Source organism: Agelaius phoeniceus, chromosome 6, assembly GCF_051311805.1.
Source record: "Agelaius phoeniceus isolate bAgePho1 chromosome 6, bAgePho1.hap1, whole genome shotgun sequence".
In the NCBI taxonomy this organism is placed as follows: domain Eukaryota; kingdom Metazoa; phylum Chordata; class Aves; order Passeriformes; family Icteridae; genus Agelaius; species Agelaius phoeniceus.
Genome location: NC_135270.1, coordinates 55,197,027 through 55,218,137, shown reverse-complemented (window position 1 = coordinate 55,218,137; position 21,111 = coordinate 55,197,027).

Sequence of the window (21,111 nt, the reverse complement as noted above, 5' to 3'; positions counted from 1 at the left end):
TAAAAAATGTCAGTGTTCCTTGAGTTAGCTCAACAGGGCCTTGTGTTCAATCAGCGCCACACTTCAGTGTCTTCTCTTAACTAAATGTTACCAAAACTGAAAGGGTCTCAGCAAGAGAGACAAAAAGCAAGGTGAAGGAGATTTATTTGCTTTACTAGGCACAAAGAGCACTCCCTGTTGCTGTGCTCCAGCTTATTTGAATAGACAGCAAAGATAAATGCAAGCAGCACTTTTAAAGGTCCACTGGAAGACTTACCATTGGATTTTAAAGACTCAGGATCAGCAGAGATAGAACAAATGTGATGTGTCTGTGTGTCAAAGGCACAGTCTTGTTTTGGAGGTCACTGGGTATCTCGCTGATGGAAAACAAATAAATGAGTAATAACATTAACTGAATGATTGGGTTATGGGCATTATTTTCTCCAGAATCCTTCAGAGGCTTCAATGTGTTGACTTCAGCAAGGCAAAATCCTCTCAGGGCATCATGACCATTATGACCTCTCTTCTTTCAAATTATGTTAGTTCTGAATAACAATTATGGAAATTAACTTATTAGTGCAAATTGATACATGATGCTGGGCCAGCAGAATTGACTATTCTGTATTATTTTATTTATTTAGGCTGCAGTACCGGTTATAGTGCAATAAATGGAGACTGACTCCATCATTAATGTAGAAGGATATTTAAGTTATGGGTATAACAAGAAATTCATTTATGTGAAATTTACCTCAGAAACATCAAACAATATTCTGGTATTATCTGCAATTTGCTGTGGTTGGAAAAGAAAAGAAAGGGCTAGCACAACACCAAGTCTAAGAACTAAGAAATTATATTTGTCCTTTGAGCATCAGTAAGAAATCTTTGTTTCTTTAAAACAATTTGTGCCATCTTAGAAGAGGAACACATTTTTTTGTGTTGCGTACTTGTTCATGTCTTCCCTCATTCACCCCTTTTCCACCACATTTGTGGGAAGTGCAAATTGGACATAAAACTGAGTCCTTGTCCCAAGGCTGCCAGTGGTGCTGAGACTTCATTGGGATCTCCTGAGGACCACATGGACACCTCCCCATGCTAATGCAGGAGGAGGTGTCCCATCTGCCCAGCCTCAGGGAAACCCCTCATCTCTCCAGGAGAAATTAGGGAAAGCTCTGCAAGTGCCAAGCCCCACCCCAGCAGGCCCCCTGACATGGAGGAAAGCCCATGTGCATAAACACCTAATGTGGCCTCCGCCGGGTTTGGGGAATCCCTGGCAGGCTTCAATGGGTCCGGATAGAGCCGTCCTGTTCAGCACAGCCTGTCCGAGCTCCAGGCAGCTCCCAGCCACAGGCCACCTCAGCAAGCTCAGCTCTTAAGTGATTATCAGCTCATTTTGTGATTCAGCTCTGTGGGAACCCAGAACAGCCCTCTGGCAGTCCAGGACGGCCAAGATCCCTGCCAGGGGGCTCAGAAGCCCTGTCACGAAGCTCAAAACACCTGTGGTTTTGATTATGACCCATGGAGCAAATGACCAACCTTATACGAAGATCAGCAAGCCCCAACAGTTAGTAGAATAATAGTGAAGTTATCACGGGGTGAAAAAGTAGATTTTGGGGTTTCTGGTATGGGGGTTCAGGAGGCAAGATGGAGGAAACGGGGCGTGTCCAGCCTTTCTCCTTCTTCTTGGCCTCCATCTTCTGCTGTGATGTTGGCACTTTTGGATTGGTTTAGAGTAGAAGCTCACTGTCTAACATAGGTGATAGGTATTGGAAAGCAATTGTAAACATTGCACACGTAGATTTTAGTATAAAGACATAACACTGCCCTGGGGCAGGCAGAGTGCCTGGAACTGTCCTGCTGGATGGACCTCGGCAGGGCAGGAGAAAGAATTTTATAGATAAGATGCAATAAACAGCCTTGAGACCGAGAAATGAGGAGCTCTGACTCCTTCTTCAAGTGCCAGGCTGGGAAAAGAGACTTTCTAACATTTCTTGGGGTCACTCTGACAAACTAGTGATCCCGACAAGCTCTTTGCTTGCTAAGTGCAGGGAGAGAGAGGAGAAGTGCTGTGTGAGGTTCCACAGGAGTGTTTTTATTGATCTTCTGCAAAGGTTCTCAGGGACGGCTCTTCTGCCAAGCTGGGCAAAAGTAGGGGTTTTTATAGGATACAGGAGTTTTAGTATTGTCCAATAATAGAGGTCAAGGGGAATGTGACCTATAGTTTTACAGAGAGATAAGCCCTTTCTGAAGGCAGAAGAAGGGGCTTCTGTAAGGTCCAGTCATCACGACTCGGCATTTCCTATCTTGGGCTGCCATGGAGGCCTTGCAGGCCCCGTGCCTGCTACAAACACCTGTGGAGGGATACAGAATGTAAGAAAATAGTGCAGAAGGTAATCTCACCCCTGAGGAGTTGCAGCTGTACTAATCACCTAAGATTAGGAGCAGGCCTGCCCTTCATAGGCCACAACTGCATCCAATAAGAAGATGAGTGCTACAAAAGAGTGGGTTAGCTGGGTGAGGAGAGAGTTGGTGTTTGTTGGTTGTGCTGTGAAGAGAGATGGAATTTGTTGGTTGTGCTGTGAGGAGATGCCCATGAGAAATCACCAAGAAGGTATGGGACTTTTGAAATAAGATGATGACAAATGCCCACCTTGTATGAGTGTGACCCAAACCCCACAGAGCTCCCACAGACACAGGGGGTAGCTCCCTGCTGCTGCACCATCCACCAGAAAGTCCATGAGGAAAACCTGAAGGAGAATAAACCTTTTAGTGTGGCTGGCTGCATTCAGATGCAAATTTTTGTAAAGCTGGAGATTATCACAGAACCACAGGACCACAATGACCTGTCCTGAGCCTTGTGTAGGACACCTCAAATCAGCTTTGCCACTGCCTGTGCCAGGTGGGCACTGAGCCCTTCTAATCTGGCCTCTGTTGCTCCAATTAACTGGGGACAGCCCCCGAGGCTTTAGTGTGTTTACATCAACAGTCTGACCATCACACATAATGAGGAGAAAAATAAAACCATCACACATAATAAGGCGAAAAATAAAATTCAGTGTATGTTTACATGGAAGCCGATTTTCTTGGGGAAAGGTAAAGATTATTTTTTCACCTTCTTTCATATTGCTGCAGGGAAGTACAGTAGCAGCAGTTGTAAAGCAAATTTTAATGATATGCCTGAATGTCACAGTTAAATCTCTGACAAGTTTTTACAATGGCAGCATTTTGATCTTTTTTTTCTTTCTTCTTATTTGACCCTAGAGATTACAATCAAAAGCTTTCTTTTTTTTCTTGACATTAAAACATTCAAACTTAACATTAAATCTTATCTAGAAATTGACAAAGCCTGTGATTCAAAATGAAACGGGGAGATTACAAATACTGACACTGTTCAAGGAAAAAAAAAGTTTAAGTTTAAAAATTTAATTATTATTTAATTTCTTGTATTTGCATATACCATGGAGTGTTTGGAGGAAGTCTCATTCTTTACAATTTTACCTGCTTATCTGTGTAATGACACCTGACTGTGCAGCTCCCAGTGGTCATTTCAGTCATCAGCAAGAATCTGAGTGCAAGGATGTTCTGTGAATGCTCATTTTCCCCTGGCTGTTTCAAAGACACTTGGGAGAAAGCAAGGAATTTCCAAGAAGCTCTGGCTGTACCAACTGCCCAATGTGCAGCAGGGGCAGTGAAAAAGCTCAGAGAACAGCACCCTGTATGTTTGAATCAGGATTAAACCAGAAGCCTCCAGAGCAAAATCAAAGCACAAAGGAGCCAGGGGCTGCTGGTTGAGGTACAACAGATTCAGAGCCTTGGAGCACAAGGCAAAGAGGTAGAGATGCAAAATGACCTCTGGCTGGGAAGATACCAATGGTGTAAAAGATCTCCATCTTTGTCTTGCATAGTACAGACATGAAAAGGCTCAGGGGTTTGGAAGAGTTCCTGGAAAACAGCGAGCAGCTGCTCAGTGCCATGTCTAAGTGCCACATGAGGACAAGGAGTGCCCTGGGTGCCCCAGCTGCCCCATGGGGCCAGCAGAAGCCCAGGGAATCACTCTGTGCCCAAGGCCATGCCTGCTCCTGGGGCAGGTGGGGAAGCAATGGCCCAGGAGAGTGTGGGGAACAGGTTAGAATGCTGTCAGCTCAGTAAACCATTCCCTTAAAACAGACTCCTTCCATACAATCTGCTTATAGAAATACCCAGCACAGGGCAGCTCCTCTCTGCCTGTGTTTTTTGTGCTAAACTCAGAGGAGAATTATCGTCAAAATTCACCCACTAGCCCCAGTGAGGAGTTTTACCTGCTCAGAGGGATCCCTTCTGCTTGCTTGAGAGGGGCATGGGAGGGATAGGGGGGAAGGGAGAGCATTTCATCCTGCTCAGAAGCTGCACAAAGCAGTGTGGTGCTCTGAGCCCTCACACACAAACAGGACAATGCAGGACCAATAGGAGCTCTGAGAGCAGCTGTTGGGCAGCTCTCACTCCTGTCTGTTTTGTCATGGTAAAGGAAAAATAAGGATAATGGTATCCATAACTCTTCATGAGCACTTTAAACCTGAAGATATCTTGGTGCAGCTTAAATCAATATAATATCTGAAATTTTCCTTTCTGAACCCCTTCTTTTTCTTCTTAAATGGCAGCCTCCTGAATAATTTTCAGCTGTCATGAAAAAGAAAAAAAAACCCAAACAGCACCAAGTACCGTGACTCTTCCTTTCTCAGTCCTGATAAATAGATGTGAGTCTGCTGACAAGGAATTCCTGTCAGCTTAGATGTCTGTTATACTTGCATTTTATTCCTCCTAATATCTAAGATTTCTTTGCCCTCTCTGATCCTGGCTGAAACTCAGCCAAGGTCCATTAATAAAAAATAGCAGCATAAATTGAAAGTTTTCTAGGAATTCCTTGTTGTGGCCTTAAGTACAAAACTATCTTTTCCTACAAAACTAGTCTTTTCCTCTTCAAAGAGATTTCTATCAGTCTCATCCACTGAGGTGTGCTTTTCAACAATCCTTGTTGCTGTTGAAAGTCCATGGCATCACTTTAGTTTAATCACAGAGTTTTCTAGAGAGGTCTCTGGTTCTGTGTCCTTCCTTCACCTGCAGAGTCTGAGATCTTTCTGTTGTAACTTTAGCTGCTCCACTGCAATTCTATTAAATATGTGGGAGAGGCATGAAATGTACAGGCTAGGTTAAATTTTTAGTCTTATTCCATGCAAGTATTCATTTCCTTCAAGAATTCATTTCAGGGCCATATAATACTGACACTGTTTTTCTCTAGAACTCTATATTTTTAAGGATGTAGAGAAAGTTGGTCTCAGTTCTCTGGGATTTTAATTGCTGACCATATATCACCCGTGTGTTATAACAAAGCAAAGTCTAACAGGACAGCAGATCTGGATTAATTTGGGAGGCAGAGCTCATGATCATTCATTTTCCCTTTATTACTGATGCCATTTAGCCCATATGAGGAGATCACACAGTGATGTTGCTGCCAGCACACCTTGCTCTATGGCAGTAGGGACTCCTGAGATAGGGGAAAAGAGCTGAGAAGTTGGAAAATGAGAGTTCTGACCCAAGGACCTGACACCAGTTAATAGATTTAGTACTAAATGTAAATTATTGCTAATATAAGAAAGTGGAAGACAATTTTAGCTGTTAATGAGAACAAGTATGAAGTAATTATTTCTTGCCAGTTTTAATGAGAGACAGCAAAGAATGTACCAATGGATTATCACTTTATGCCTGTGTCTTCACTGGAATGAAGCTTCATGTTGGAGCACTAAAGATAATACAGGACAAGATGGAAAAATAACCTAAAATCACTGCTGTGAGAACATCTGTAAAAGTCAAATGCTAAATGAATTCAAGCTCTGCAAATGTTAGGCATTGGCTGTATTTTTACATTTTTTACACATCCAACATGATCTTGATTTGAGAGGGAACAATAATGTTATACCAAGTAATTTGTTGATAATAAGTTCTGTCTGGTTTTTGTAATTAAAAAAGTGATTAAGAAAGGCTAAGTCATTAATGCTTAAACTGCTGCTGCTGGGATATGCACAGCAACACAATTTATAAACTTTTGGCAGAGGGATTTATTTACTGATGCTTTTTCAAGAAACTTCTTTCTTCATGGTATTTATAGAATGTGAGAAATAATAGACTGTGATTACGAGCAGAGAAGAGCAATCATCCTGATAAATGCCAGTGAATTATAAAACTAGACCATTGCATAAGGATACAACTGCTGAATCTTGCAGCTCAGCTACTTTGTCTTCTGCATATTCATTACCTCAAGGATAGATGATCAGGTTTGGCAGGGGGTTAGGGGAGCCCTGGAGAAGCCACAGCTTCTGTGGCAAACCCAATGCTCAAGTTCTCAGTGTCAGAAAATGGCCATTTTTCCCTCAAGTTTTTTGGGTTTGTGTATCTATTTTGCAGTCTAGGCAAAGGCAGAAACAACAGAAGGGAATGGGGCAGGGCCACTGACATAAACAGAAGCAGAAATCATGGGATGTCCTTTCACCCCATGTCACAGGAAGGCACAGACTGGTGTCTCAACGCCCTAAACACAACAGAATACTTGAGGAAATTTTTAATGTCACATCTAGTGCTGAGTAAATGAGTAAAATGTATCTCACTGTTAAGTGGGATGTGTGTACCAGCCTGGGCTGTGAGTCTGTGAGAGGGAGAGGATGCATCCCCTTCCCTGCTTGTGGGATGGAAGCCAGAACTCCAAGTCAGCTGCAGCAGTTTTGGTGAAGAAATGCTGATTCAAAAAATTATTTGCCCACAGCAGACCACCCCTCTTTGAACTTCATATAGTTTATGACTTGGAGAAAACCCTTTCAAAATACATTTTTAAATTTTATCACAAGTGTCACAAGGTTCCTTTCTCAATTGCTTTGTCTTTCATTGCAATGCATGAAAAAAGGGTAAAAGTCTGTACTTCTTTTACAAAGAGTAAACAGCCAGGGTAAAACAGACCTTTCTCTCTCTCTGGATATTTAAGTAGATATAGATATTTAATGTATTACAGATGTTTCTATCATAAACATATCTCTCTGAGTGCATTATCATTGAGGACCAAACCACATATCTTTTGAGAAAGCAAAGATTTTCAAATCTAGTGTAGATAGTGATAGGTTTAGGCTCAGGACTGTATTATGTTGGAATCAACACTGTAGTTCTCTATACCTACCTTCAGAGCAATTTGGTGCAGACTTTTTCATGAACTGGAGATAAAAATTATTCTCTTCTACAGTGAAATCTATTAAGATCTATCAAACTTCAGGCAAATCACTTTCTGCTTGGTAATGTCACCTAAGAACAGCCAGAGGCTTTAAAATTTATTATGGCCCTTGCTGAGCAGCAGCATGAATCCTAGATTACTCTTGTAAAAATTACGAAATTATGTCAATAGAGTTCTTATATTTTCCTGCACAAGGACAGTATAGGAGATAATGAGAGAATACCAGGAATCAAAGCTTTTGCTTTAGAAAGATTTACAGCGACTGCTTCATACTATAAGTCAACACTGAATAATTAAAAGACTTGTAATTAAAGGCTAATTCAGTATTGATTGTGTCCTAGAGCAAGGGGGCCAGTTCACTGCTCTGTCACCATCCTGTGTGAGCTTCATCAGCCAGACAGTAAGAGTGCAATTACCCTAAGTAGCCTTCAGCAGTGGGATGGCATCTCCCCCAGGCCATTCTGGTGGGCTGTGGGGGGACAGTGGTTGTCTCACAAGGTCCTCAGTATCACACATCCCCTGAGACCACTCAGTGGTCCAATAGAAAACATCAAGTCTGTTTCATTTGGGAAAGTGAGGGCATGGACTCTTCAGTCCAGTTGTGTTCTTGGTTCTCTGCTCCCTCTCTTCATGGTTCCTGTGATGGCCCTTTTTGGGATGAGCACCTTTTCCAGGGTCTCTGGTTGCTGCCTCCAGTGCTTTTCATAAGCATGTTCAGAGTTGCTGTCTGATCAGGGGAATAAATGAAAAAGGGAGGGTCATGGGCACTTGTTATCCAGTCTGCAGACCCATCTGCACCTCTGCAGCCATGCACATGATTTACACAGACTTTCTGGAAGGGGAAGACTTCAGTTTGGTGATGCACACACAGAACATGCTCACCATTGCACTGATGAGCAGGGAAGGACAATGTGTCTTTGATGGCTTCAATATGGCAAAGGTGGCAGTCAAAATTCAGGAAGTTCCACTTCTCTCTATGACACCTTGATGATTCTCTGAATAAATTTCACTGCCCCTTAAGTAGTCTATCCCCACCCATCATTTGATTTTTTTTTCTTCTTACAGGATCTCATATGCCTTCTGTATGCATTGTATATCATAGAAATTAGGTCATATTTAATATACTGGATGATAAACATTAGAGATGGAAAATCTCACTGAGCCATCAAATTCATTCCTTTGTCAGTGGAAAAAGGTTCCCATGTAGAATAGAATTTAATTTTTAACATATAATATGTTCAGTCCTAAAATGTTTCTTTTTTTAGTTGTTATTCCACAAAACTCATTTAGTCCTAGCTACCAGGGATTTTTATGATTATATGAATTTTGTTTTAGAAACTTCACTCTACAGCTTTTAATTATATCTCCACATTGCTCTATCTCCAGAAAATAGCATTTGCAGGTAATAATCATATGCCTTATTTCCAGCACTATTCAAAATATGAAAAGATGGGACTAAATATGGAAACAATCCTGTAATAGCTATTTGCCAAGATACCCAAATGCCCTGCATTTTGTTTTCTTGTCACGATTTTTTTTTTTCTTCACAGTTTGGGAAACTGAAATAACCACTTTTCCTTTGAAAACCAACTTTTTCTTACTGGAATTGTTAATTACTTTTCAGTTCTTATTATCATGAAAAAGACTAAGACTATGGGTTTTTTTATAAAATCTGTCCTTTTTTTAGCTAAGATTATGAACAAGAACAAGTTTAGTTATTGAGACAAATATGAGTTTGGGACTCTTTCATGCATTACAAATCAAATTCTTTTAGCTGACCTGATGGTTTTGCATCAGATCAAAATGTCAAACAACTTTGACAGCAGGAAGCACCTCATTAAATAAAAATCTCTCTGGAAGGCCCTTTGTCGTTTTTCTTCTCCCAGTGAGCACAAAGCCCAAGGAGAACCTTACTGCCAGAGTGTATTAAAGTGGGGACAACCAATTTTTGAATTTATATTTTAACTAGAGTGCACCAAAATGGGACAATGCTGGATCACTGGGTGGGACAGATCATGCTGTGTTTTTTCTGTCACTGGGGAACACCTGGGGACAGAGATAGGAGACAGAGCCATATCTGATAAACCTTGTGTTCTTCATCTGATCTCAGCCCGTTCTCTGGTATCATTGGGTACTCAGATAATGTAAAACTCAGAAAAAAACAAGAGAAAATACAGATCACAGGATCACAAATTACAGGTGTAAGGGACCTCTGGAAGTCATCTTGTCTCACTATCCTACTCAGGTAGGGTCCCCTGGAGCAGGCTGTCCAGGATTGTGTTCAGATGACTTTTGAATCAGTCTGAGGTGGGAGACTCCACAACCATTTTGGGTAACCTGCTCCACTGCTCACCATCGCAGTAAAATATGTTTTCCTGATGCTCAGACTTCATCTCCTGTATTTGAACTTGTGCCCTCTGGTTCTGTCACTGGACAGCACTGAAAAGGGCCTAGCTCTGTCCTCTTTGTACCGTATAAATCAGATATTTATAGGCACTTACAAGATCCCTCTGAACCTTCCCAGCATGACCCCCTCAGCCACTCCTCCCAGCTCTGTGTCCTTTGCAAACTTGGTGAGGGTACCCTGATGGATGCAGATAACCTTTCAGGCTTTTACAGAGTATTTGGAGTATAAAGAATGAGGCCAGAGAGGATGGCCTATTTATGAATTTTGATAACATAGATTGCTTCCTCTTAAGGCTTCCCACCAACTTATTAGAACCTTTGGCTGCCAAACAAAGGGTAATTCCTGATCAGTTTTGCTAATTTTCCCACTTGCAGCAATGTCACCATCCTGCTTGACCTTTCAAGTCAATTCATCTTGAGATACATTATTGACTAATTTCCTGAAACTCAGGTGAAATGTTCCCATTTTTAACCTTGTCCTTCCTTATGTACAGAAATTACCTTATCCTCTGGTACTAGCATTGCCATTAGTAAGCAATCAAAATTCTTCTCCAAAGGCTTTTCGATTTTATTTGCTCTTTCCACACTGATTTCAGTGATGTATTTCATCTAATCCTGGTGCTTTGTCAACTTTTTAATAGTACTGAGAGCTTTAATTGCCTTATTATCTTCTCTTCTGCAGTGAGGGCTTTTTCTTTAGCATTTCTATTCCCCTCAAGGAAAGCATGGACTCTGGAATATTACAGGTCCTCCATTTCCTGGGATGAAGAAATTGCCAGACCCTTAAGGATATCTACTTCATCTCTCAGCAACATTTAATCTATCATGGCCCCTCTTTATCTTCCTAATAAATTTCCTTCTCAGGCAGCAAAGACTTCATCATCCATGCTCTTCAGACACAGCAGTGTCCTGCTGCTTGGTGTCCTTTTCTTCTATTGTGCAGCCAGGAAACCCAAAATTCCCAGGGCTAAAAAGCCAGTGAGATTTTTTGGGTCAGGACTACAGATTAGGGGTGACATTCAGCTAGGAAAAAATGGACCATGGGTCTTGCTGCTGGTTTTTCACAGAAAAGCTGAGAAAAGAAGAAACCTGCCCAGCCCAGAAGGATTTGACAGCACAGCAAACTGAAGTGCCTGTCAGTGTTCCCATGAATGGCTGGCACTGGGGAACAGGGCAAAAAGTGCCTCCTTTCCCAGTCTCAGACTGTTTTCCACAAAGCTTAGATTTGGGGTTTCAATATGTTGTCCTCTGGAGTAAAGGCACAAAGTGGGTTTGGACAACATGAACAGGATGGATGCTTAACACTGGCTCTCTGGATTTCTGTCTTTGCTGCAGCCTCATTTTAGATGGCAAAGGCTCCCCTGGCTCTTCCCCAGTGCCCATTACTGGGATCAGTGGCAGGCCCAGCTATCACTGTCCTAATGCCTCCCAGCTGTGTGTCCTGACCTGCCTTGGCTCTTGCTTTGTCAAACCTCAATGAGCTCAGTGTGTGTGATGGGTGATTACCCCCCAGACCAGACACAGCAAACATGGCACACAGGGAACTGGAGGAATAATATGAGAAATTCACGATTAAAATCTTCTACTATATTGCAAATGGATGTTGTTTTATTTACCTGGATTTCCTATCATGCACTCCAGATTGTACGCTTGCTCTGTGTGTCACCTGCAGACAGATCTGCTGAACTGAGAATAAAGAGATGAATAATGTCACTGCCAGAACATAGCCATGAAAATCATAAATAAAAGAAAAAACATATTCCTGCTCAGAGGTATATTAACTGGAACTTTTATGTTATTTATGTTTTGCCTCAGATACACACATATACCAGGAGAAAAAAAATCTAGTACTTAGAGTAAATCTACTGCACTTTGTTGTAAGCTTGGGGAAAAAAAAGTGTGTTGATTGATTTCCTTGTCTGAGTTATTTAGAAAGAGCTGAAAGCTGGAGGGCTGTTAGATTCTGGTAAAGTGAGTACATTTCCCCCTGAATAAAAACATTTAAAGGCTCTCAGTGTTTGTGCACGTATTCGTGTTCCAACGCACGAATTAAATGTCAGCAGAGCCAGACCTTCAGCTACATTTGATGGCAATACTGAAGTCAGTGCAGCCACATTGATTTATGCCACCTGAGGAACTGACCCAGAGTTGTTACTTCTCACTGGACATCACATAAGAGCTATAAATGGATTTCTGAGTGCACAGAAAAGAAAATGCAATATGGAAAGTGACTTGAAACCAGAAACTCTGTCTGAAAGGAGTGCTCTGCCATGGGGTTGCAAACACACCAACCTCTATCAGACACTTCCAGTGGAAATGGTGTGATCTGTGCATCCAATGTCCCCCTGAATTCCAAAGGGAAGCTGAAAAAGATCCCATCACTTCAAAGACTGGGCTTGTCTCTGAAAATTGCTCTCTTACCCCTATTACAAGTGATGTCTACAATTGCAGTAGGAAGAATTTCCATTTTCCTGACAGCAGCTTTACTGTGGGTTGCAGAACAGTTTCTGTGCATTGCCCTGCAGCTACTACACCTAGGGCTCAATAAGTGATTCAACTAATTTAAGGTTTTTTCAGTAGCTTTTCTGTGCAATGGGCAACCAATACAAGTACTGTGGCAGTGAAAAGACTGGGTTTTAGGGTTAAAACCTAAAAACACCTCATGCTGTGAAGCATTTAAATTCTTAAACTAGATTTAAGGCTTATAGTTCAAATCTGGGTTGGAATGGATGCATTTATACGGATTCTAGCAGAGCCCCTGTGGCTTGTAGCTGCAGGGGATTTGGTCCAGCTCAATTTGGTGAATTGCAAGTTTTCTAGTGAAACACTGAGATTTGACTGTCTCATTTTGCAGCAGCATTAAATAATCCAAAGACATTTGTTTGCCTTTCTGTCTCCACTAAATCTGCAAACAGTTTAAGCATGATTTTTGACTCATAAAAACCCTTAGTCAGATGGAAAGGCTCACACCTGGACACGCTCAGGCTAAATCCAAAAGGAAACACTAAGGTGGAATTACTGTACTTCCATTTCTGGTGAATTGCTTTACAAATAACCTTCTTTAATAACACAATCCTTTTTCTTTGGATTAACTCATTATTTTACAGAATAAGCCAGACTGGTGGGAATCCTCTTTCTCACACAGAAATAATTATGGTGGAGAATTTTCTGGGTGTGTGCTGCTGCTTCAGAGATGACAGGCTTTGGTTATTACCCTTACACACACAAGGTGTGCTGTGCAATCTGCTCTCAGTTTTACTTCCTCTGATAAATAAGGAATAACATACTTCAGTACATATTTTCCTGAATAAATTCATGCTAAAATGCACAAAACTTTTGGGATTGATGAATAGTCCCAGAGATATCCTAGAGGTATCTGGGTATTATAAACAATATGACCAGCAAGCTGGGGTTTAAAGCAAACCAATCTCAATGAAAAAATTTCAGAAACCATTATTTCAGTAATAAACAAGTTGTGATCCTTATCCAGTGTAACAAGCTACTCATTCCAAACTAAAGGCAGTGCTTTTGCCACATCATCCAGCAACTCACTCATGGCTGCTGGGAACTGATAGCTGGGAACCAATATTAAGACTTGACCCACTTTCATATATGAAACACATCACCTCCAGGAATTCTGCATGGCATTTAACTTGCTCTTTGAAAGTCACAATTGATGTCTAATCTGCAGCTGGGAACCAGGCTCACTGTTGTGGCATGTGAGTGCTTGAACAGATTGTCTCTGTGTGTGTGTTGAAATTTTGGTGAGCCCAGTTGATCCAATCTGTGTGTTCACAGGCAGCAAAGAGCAACACGTTGTGCAACTTCAGATTCCTTATCATCCTTCATGGGAATTACCTTTAAGGCACCAAGAATTGCTGTTAAATAGAGGGATAGTGACACTGGTGAGCAGACAGAAAACATGTTTACTGCTTCAGATGAAAATGTGATGGCTAATGAGAGAGGCAATGACATCCACTCAAGGCTTTGCATCTTTCAATGATGTGTCACCACACAAAGGGCATTGCAGATGCCAGCTGATAGGGAAGCCTAAGTAGAACTGACATAGTATTAGAGTGAAAGAACACAGAAAGAGGCTGGGCTGTCATATTCTGATGAGATAAGCCACCAGAGTTTCCTTTTCTCAGACACCTATTGCACAAGTGCATGCCAGGTATAGCCCCACCTCCCAACATCCTGCAGACAGAAGGAGGGGCAGAAAAAAGGGGGTTTGAGCTTTGACATTTTCTGGGGTTTTGGTTTTCTGAAGTACCAGGAGGAATGAAGAATTGGATGCAAAATTTCTGGATTAAATATTTTTGTGTGAATTTTAGCCATGATGTTTCTGAGCTATCTTTAGTCCAGGTACTAAAGATGTTCATACTTGCTTTGGAATCAGTATCCTGTTAGTCCAAATCATTCACTCAGGTTCCTACTGTTAACAAAACAGCAGTCAGTAAATTCAGGGGGTAGGAACAGAGTTCATGAAAGCACAGTTTTATTAGCTTTGTGGGTGTCTTGGTTTTGAGGCAGATTGGGAGGAAATTAGTTTACTTTAGTTTGAAGCCTTGAATTTAGACTTCACTGAAAAAAATCAACAAATATTCAAGAGTAGAAGGCAGCTAAGTGAGAGGATCACAGCCAAAGCAGTCTGTAAGAGCAATTTTCCAGTGAAGTATAAGGGCAGGACAGTGGGAACACCTCTCCACCCATCTAAAAGGAGCAGGAGAGCTTCTGAAACTCAAGTTTTGTAAGAGACTCTGTTCCTCATTCCCATCTACAAGAAAATGTGACAGGATTTGTCACCAGGTGTGGTGACTCTGTAACCACAGTTGTCCCTCCCAGAAAACTAATCCAAGGTGTCAAATAACTTGGAAAAATATAATCTTGAGGACAAAATGGACTAGTTCTGCTTTTCTTTGTCTCATATTTGTATACATGACCCCAAGCTTCAAGATATGCCCCACTGAAGACAGACAAGTAGAAAACGCCCTGTTTAGCAGAGTCATCTGGAGCTGCCTGTTGCCTTCTCACACAGAGTGCAGCTCACATCACTGTTCTCTTTAAACTCTCCACTTATCCAGTGCTGAATTACAGCTGGACAATTCATCCTGGCTGAGCTAAATAGGATAGTTGCACACACTGCAGCCTGTCTGTCTCAGGTCATCATCATGGTATTAATGACCATCTGTAAGCAAAGTGCATGGGCAGGGTATGATTAGTGCAAGCAATTTAGCCACTATGCTTTTGTCAGCATGAATGCAGTTTAAATTAAACTGCAGTTGGCTGCAGCTGAAGAAGCTTTTACTTAGCTCATAATGAGCAGATTCCAGTTTTCTCACAAAATCCTTTCCTTCAATAACTCCTCACAAGGTGCTTGCAGAGTTGCAAAGTCTCTGTGCCTACATTTTCTATTTCTGCTCTCTTGGCTGGGGAAACTCAGCAGGTTCCAGATCTTTTCCCTTTTTCCTTTCCTGAGAGTGAAATACAATTTCTCTGTAAATCAAAGTTCTTTCATTTCACCATTTAATTTTTTTTTTCTCTTCTGAAGCCAAAGTGAAAGCCTGGCTTTTTAAAGCTGAAAACCTGATTACTGGAATACAGTTCTCCCACAGTAGTGCAAATTAGTCATCCATTGAGCAGTTTTGCAGCCAAGGGAAGACATAAGACTGTCTTAGAGCCAATCTCTAGGGATGCAGCACTCCAATTCATTCTGCTGTTTGTACCTCAGAAATCCTCCAGGGTGCAATTCAATGACCATTGAAGCCAACTGGCATTGAACTCTGTCATAAATCCAGAGCTCATGATGGACAGGGTTTAAAAATCCCTTGACATGGGAAAACTGTGGATGATTCTGCTGCAGTGGCAAAAAGGTCTAAGAGGAGCCATGGCTCAGGAGGAGAGAGGTGGGAGCAAAGGGGTGGTTTTACCTCTACTTCTGGCACTGGTCAGGCTTACACAAAGGACAAGGTTTGCTTCTGATATCTGTGACTTAGAGATAAGACTGCCAAGCCAGAGAGGGCAATAGAACCAGGGCAATAACTTGAGGATGATACAGCAATGATGAGCTACTAGGGCAAGTAGAGTGCCCACTGCATCAGGACAAACCTGGATGCCTTTGCTGAGCATAGGATTTAGCACAGGGATGCAAAGAGTACCTGGAACCTGTGTAGGGGGTGAGCCAGTTTTGTGCCCCTGGATTTCAGTTCTGTGAGTCTGAGAGCCTTGTCACAGGCTTCAGCAGCAATAACCCTATTTTCCCAGCTTTCTGAGCAAATAGTATTCTGATTGAATTCAAGTGCTTGCACAGAAGCCATGAGACAGCTGATTTCAGTTACAGGAGGGTTGCCTTGAAGGGAGTTTGGGGAGGTTGCTAATAGGACTCTGGGGTGCTTGCAAGAATATCATAAGGAGGTGGAGTCTTTTTTAATAGAATTAAAAAAAAAAATGCTGGACAAAGCATACATTTGGAGGGGGGGTGGAGTTTACATGATGTAGTTTAATGAGTGTAGACCAATATTGGCTTTTAAATTTTTTTATGTTTTCTTCTTTTCTTTTCCATTTCTTTGTCTTTTTTTTTTTTCCTTTGTTTTGTCTGGTTTTTGGACTTCTTCTCACACTACTTTTTCCATTTATTTCATTTGCTGTTCCCAGGCAGTTAACTTTGATTGATGCTGATGTGGATGGTTTACACCAGCTTACAACTGTCCTCTTTCTTTCCTTAGCATCTAGTCCTGGCCATTCCTGAAGACACTATTGGACTAGGTGGATTTTTATTTTGACTTGCTATGGACATTCCTCTGCTGTCATGCTGTTGACATATGCACTATGGAATTTCTGAAATCCACAAGACATTGAGGATTCCCATATTTCTTACCTAGAGATATACTTTGAAAACTTACTCTCTGTTACTCTGAAGACTTTCTTTCTAACATATCTATGTTAAGCACAATAGGCAAAATATTGTCTGTGCCATTGTTACATTAAAAGTCCATAATTTATATTCAAAATCTAAATATGTGTTGCTACCATTGTACTGAATAAGAAAGAATTAAATGCAGCCAAATATTTCCATACAGAATACAGAGGGAAATTATGAATCTTCTCATTATGAAATTCCTTTATTCTCTGACCAGCTGGCTGGAATTTTTTGGAAAGAGCAAACAGATTATTTCTGGTGTTTGACCAGTACTGCCACATATTAGAGACACTTATCATAAAGTGGACCCAGCGGGACAGCTGTTAGAAAGCTTCCAAAATAAATGTTGCCTGGATTTCTGGCCAACAGCTCAGTTTGACCATGATCAAATCCCTTCTTATTTGACATTGCTGAGCATGTGTGCCACAAGTCTGTTTGCTTGGTATTACTGCTCTGGAATACTTATTCTCTAAGCAATAATAATGTTTGCCTTTACATGTGGAAACATATTAATAAGTGAAGTAGAACATAAGCTGGTTATTATGTTAGGTGCTTGCCTTGTATTGCCTGTTCTTCTTGTATCTAAAAGTCTGAGATGTCTAATTGAGCAGTGGGGGCTGTTCTTAGGTAATCAGCTACATACCCTAAATAATTAACAGGAAATAGCTCATGATCAGTTTGTGGAGGAAATCTAGACTGGTACTTGTGCATATGGCAATGTATGACAGCACATTAGCAGAAATCAGGACTTGCTCTGATTGGCATTTTCAATGCCATCTGGCTTTTAAGTGACACATTATCCCATTCTCCCTAATTTGAGAATAGCTGCTTTTGCACAAGGCTGCTCACAACAAACATCTTACACTGGGACAGGAGGGGAAGGAAGGCTGTGGTGTTTGATGTTCCCTCTCTTGGTAAGTCCAGCTGCCCTGAAACCTCCAGGCACAAAGCCCGCTGTTACATGGACTCCTTCCAGTGCTTAGGGAATTCAGATTTGAGAGACTGTCAGGGTAAGAAGGAATTTCATACTCACTGAAAATAATGAAACTTGTGTGGCCCGTAAACCACAGTATCACCACATCATTGTTTCAAAGCCTCACATCCCAAAATTTCTTCCCTTTTGCTTATTCTAGCCACATAAGGAGAAGTTTGTGGGAGAAAAGGGCAAAGGGAAAGTAGGTTTGCCATCCTAAAATACAATACAATTTAGAATCCTTGCTCAGAAAAAGATCAAACTCTAAGTAAATCAAACTCTAAGTAAATTCAAAGATCAAACTCTAAGTAAATTCAACAGCAGGTCCACACAGCAGCCTGTATCAGCATATTGTTACAGAGATTAAAGCTTCCTAATAGTAGGTAAAATGAAATTGTTCATGGTTCATTGGTGTTAGCATTGTCCTTTAGCTAAAATCACCCTTTTCTCTGGAATTTGCATCAGCATGCTACTGGCCTCTGTATCTCTCTGACTGTGAAGTTACTCCCTTTACTATTCTGTTTTGGTTTATATAAATTTGCAAAATGAAGAGTAAGGCTTTCAATCTCCTCTCATAAAATATATTCTCCTTTATCTGACCCAATCAGTGTAACCACCCCTTAAATCCAGTCTTCAGGCTGAGTTCTTGTCAGTGCCTTGCACAATGGCACTCATACTTCCTCCTTAATGTTGGGAATATCTTAGCAGATACCATCTATTATTTCAGCTGCTCTTCTTACTCAGTTCACAACACATTAATGCCTCTTGGAAGAATGTTTTTTTTCTTCTGAAATCCCTGAGCATTTCCCTCTTTGCTGTGTCCAGCTCATGAACTCTCTAATCAGCTCTCCCATCAGTCTCCATATGTGTGACATGCACCTTGGCTATGAAACCACATTGTATTTCCAGCATTTTTCATAGCACTACAATTCTTTCTTTGTTTTCCAATGTCTTAGTGACAACTCTCAACCCTGTGTCATCAGCAAAGACTTACACTTTTAGAGCCAGACCACCTAGTGAAAAGTGGTCCCACGACTTATCCTTCTGGAGCTTCACAAAAAACTTCCTCTAATCCATTGCCATATCCCCTTCAGTCAGTTCCTTGCTAATTAAATTATTTGTTTTCATCTCTGGCTTGCTCAGTTTAACTATTAATTTCCCAGGTACTGAGCTGGGGGGACATTTCATCCTAAGGAAAAATAACTGTCTTACTCAATGAGAAGTCTGGGTTTGAAAAAACTAACTTTCAATAAAACTTTTTCTGTGTTTCATTTTAGTTTTCTTCCTTTCAGAATTTATTCTAAAGCATTTTACAAACTAGATCAGAATGTGTGGCCTCTGGGTACTAGATTTTTATTCCTCACTCCCTCTTTCTTTATATATAGAGACTCCCAATCATAAAGGTGCATTAGCTATACATTTTGATATTTGTTCTCAAAACTTCATGGTCCAGTTCTTTGAATTCCAGCACAAGAGAGGACTCAAGTCACCCAAATTACATCTCCAGACATTGTCATTTCCTTTAGCTCAGCCCCACCTCTTTAGAACATCTTTAACTTCACTTGATAAAATCACAGAACTGGAAGGAAAGGTTCCTCACCTAATGCCCTGAGCAAATCATCCATTGTTGCATCATTTTTAACTCTTGATTGTCCAGCTTACCTATAAGCATTATTTTGAAGATTCGATAACATTGCCAGAAAATATATTTGAGAGTTTGTTTGTCCTTACCATTAAAATTTCCCTTGTGTCTAACAGGAAGTTTCCTCATCTAAAAATTAAACTCATTAGTTCTGGTTCCAGCCATCATGGAGATGGAAAGCAGACCATATCTTATCACATCTCTATCATCTCTATATCTCTATCTCTGACAGCCTTTGGTCTTTTTAAGTGCTGAAGTTCTTTCTCAGTAACACAAAGAGCCCCAGTTCTTTGATCACACACAACTGGCTGTGTTAGCGCAGATTGTGACCACTCTTGCTGCTGTTTTTTGGACAGGATCTTTCTCAGCACACTGTGCTCTAATAAAACAAATGTCTCACAGAACCTTTCTTAGTTTTGAGTCAGATACATCGATTACTTAATGTGCTTTCTTGCAGCATTCCTGCCTGAGCTAGAAATGACATCACTGGCTCACGGCCACCTTTGATCTGCTGCAACCCCAAGGTCTTTGTGCATAAAATTATTGCCAAGCCCATTTCCACCTGGTTCAGATAGGTGCAGTCGGTCATTCCTGTCCAAATATTATTTACTTTGCTTTTTCTCCCTACCAAACTTCATTCCATTCCTCTTCCTGCTAATTTTCAGAATGTCCCTTCAATAGACAAGTTCATTTTGAATTTTCAATGAGCCTGTAGTCCCTTCTTGCTCCATATCCTCTGCAAATTTAATAAACATACTTCCTATTCCATCATCCCTGCTAATGAAAATATTGAATAAATGCAGACTTAGGACAGACTCCTGCAGAATGTCACTCAATACACCCTTCCATTTGGATAATGAACCATTGATAAGTACTTGGTATGTATAGATTTCCAATCACTTTTTCACCCCTCTCATACCAATTTCATTAAGAGAGCATTTGCCCAGCCTGCTAATGAGAATGTCATGTGAGATAGTGTCAAAAGCCTTATTCAGGTCAAATATGCCTGTTGCTTGTCCCTCACTCACACAGCCCTCAATCTGCTCAGAGAAAGCTGGATAGATGTGACAACACAGCTGGCTCATGACAAATCTATAGCATGTGCTGCATATCCACTCTTCTCTTCCAGGGGACAGCTTGTTCCAGACTTTTGCTAGGAATCAAAATGAAGATTGGTGGCCTATCTCCTTCACAGGATTTCTGGCTTTTTCTTCCTTAATAACCTGAATTCCCCTGGCTCCACTTCCTTTTACACACTCCTACTTGGCTGTTACTGTTTTGAGCACTCTGTGTACCTTTTATTGCCTACTTTCTCTTTTATCACATTTGAAAAGGTCAGGCAGTGTGTTTAATAGTTGCAAACTCATTCTTGTATTTTCTCTCTGCCACAGAAAATACTTTGATATTTTTAATTAGCTCTGTGTTTTCCTTTCTTTTCTGTTCTGTGAGGTTTCACTACCTCTGGCTTTATAGAGGAAATGGAGGGTGAGAAGAAATGTAGGGCAGGGGCCAGGTTCTCCAACACAGTGGTTGTCTTTTGCTTCTGGAAGCATCCACCATGCAAGGGAATGACCTGCTTATCTTCAGAGAAGAGAATGTGCCCTTCTGGCACTGCTTATTTGTCCCTAAAACACACTGCAAAACAACTGCAGGGGATTTGTCCCTGTTAAAGTTTTTGCCGTCTTCTGAACTCCAGGAGCCTGCAAAATTTTCTAAGTTTTCTGCTCTATTAAGCAAATCTATCCACATTTGCTGTATTTTAGAGTGTTTAGACTCCCCAAACGTGGTTGGTTTATTACACCATTGAAATACTCTCATTCATTTTTAAAGGCCAGACAAAATCAATCAAAACAAATCAATTTACATTTTAAAAATTGTGTTAATGTGACACCATTGTGGTAACGGAGATTGAGGAAGCCCTGGTTTCACAGGTAAATTAAAACAGA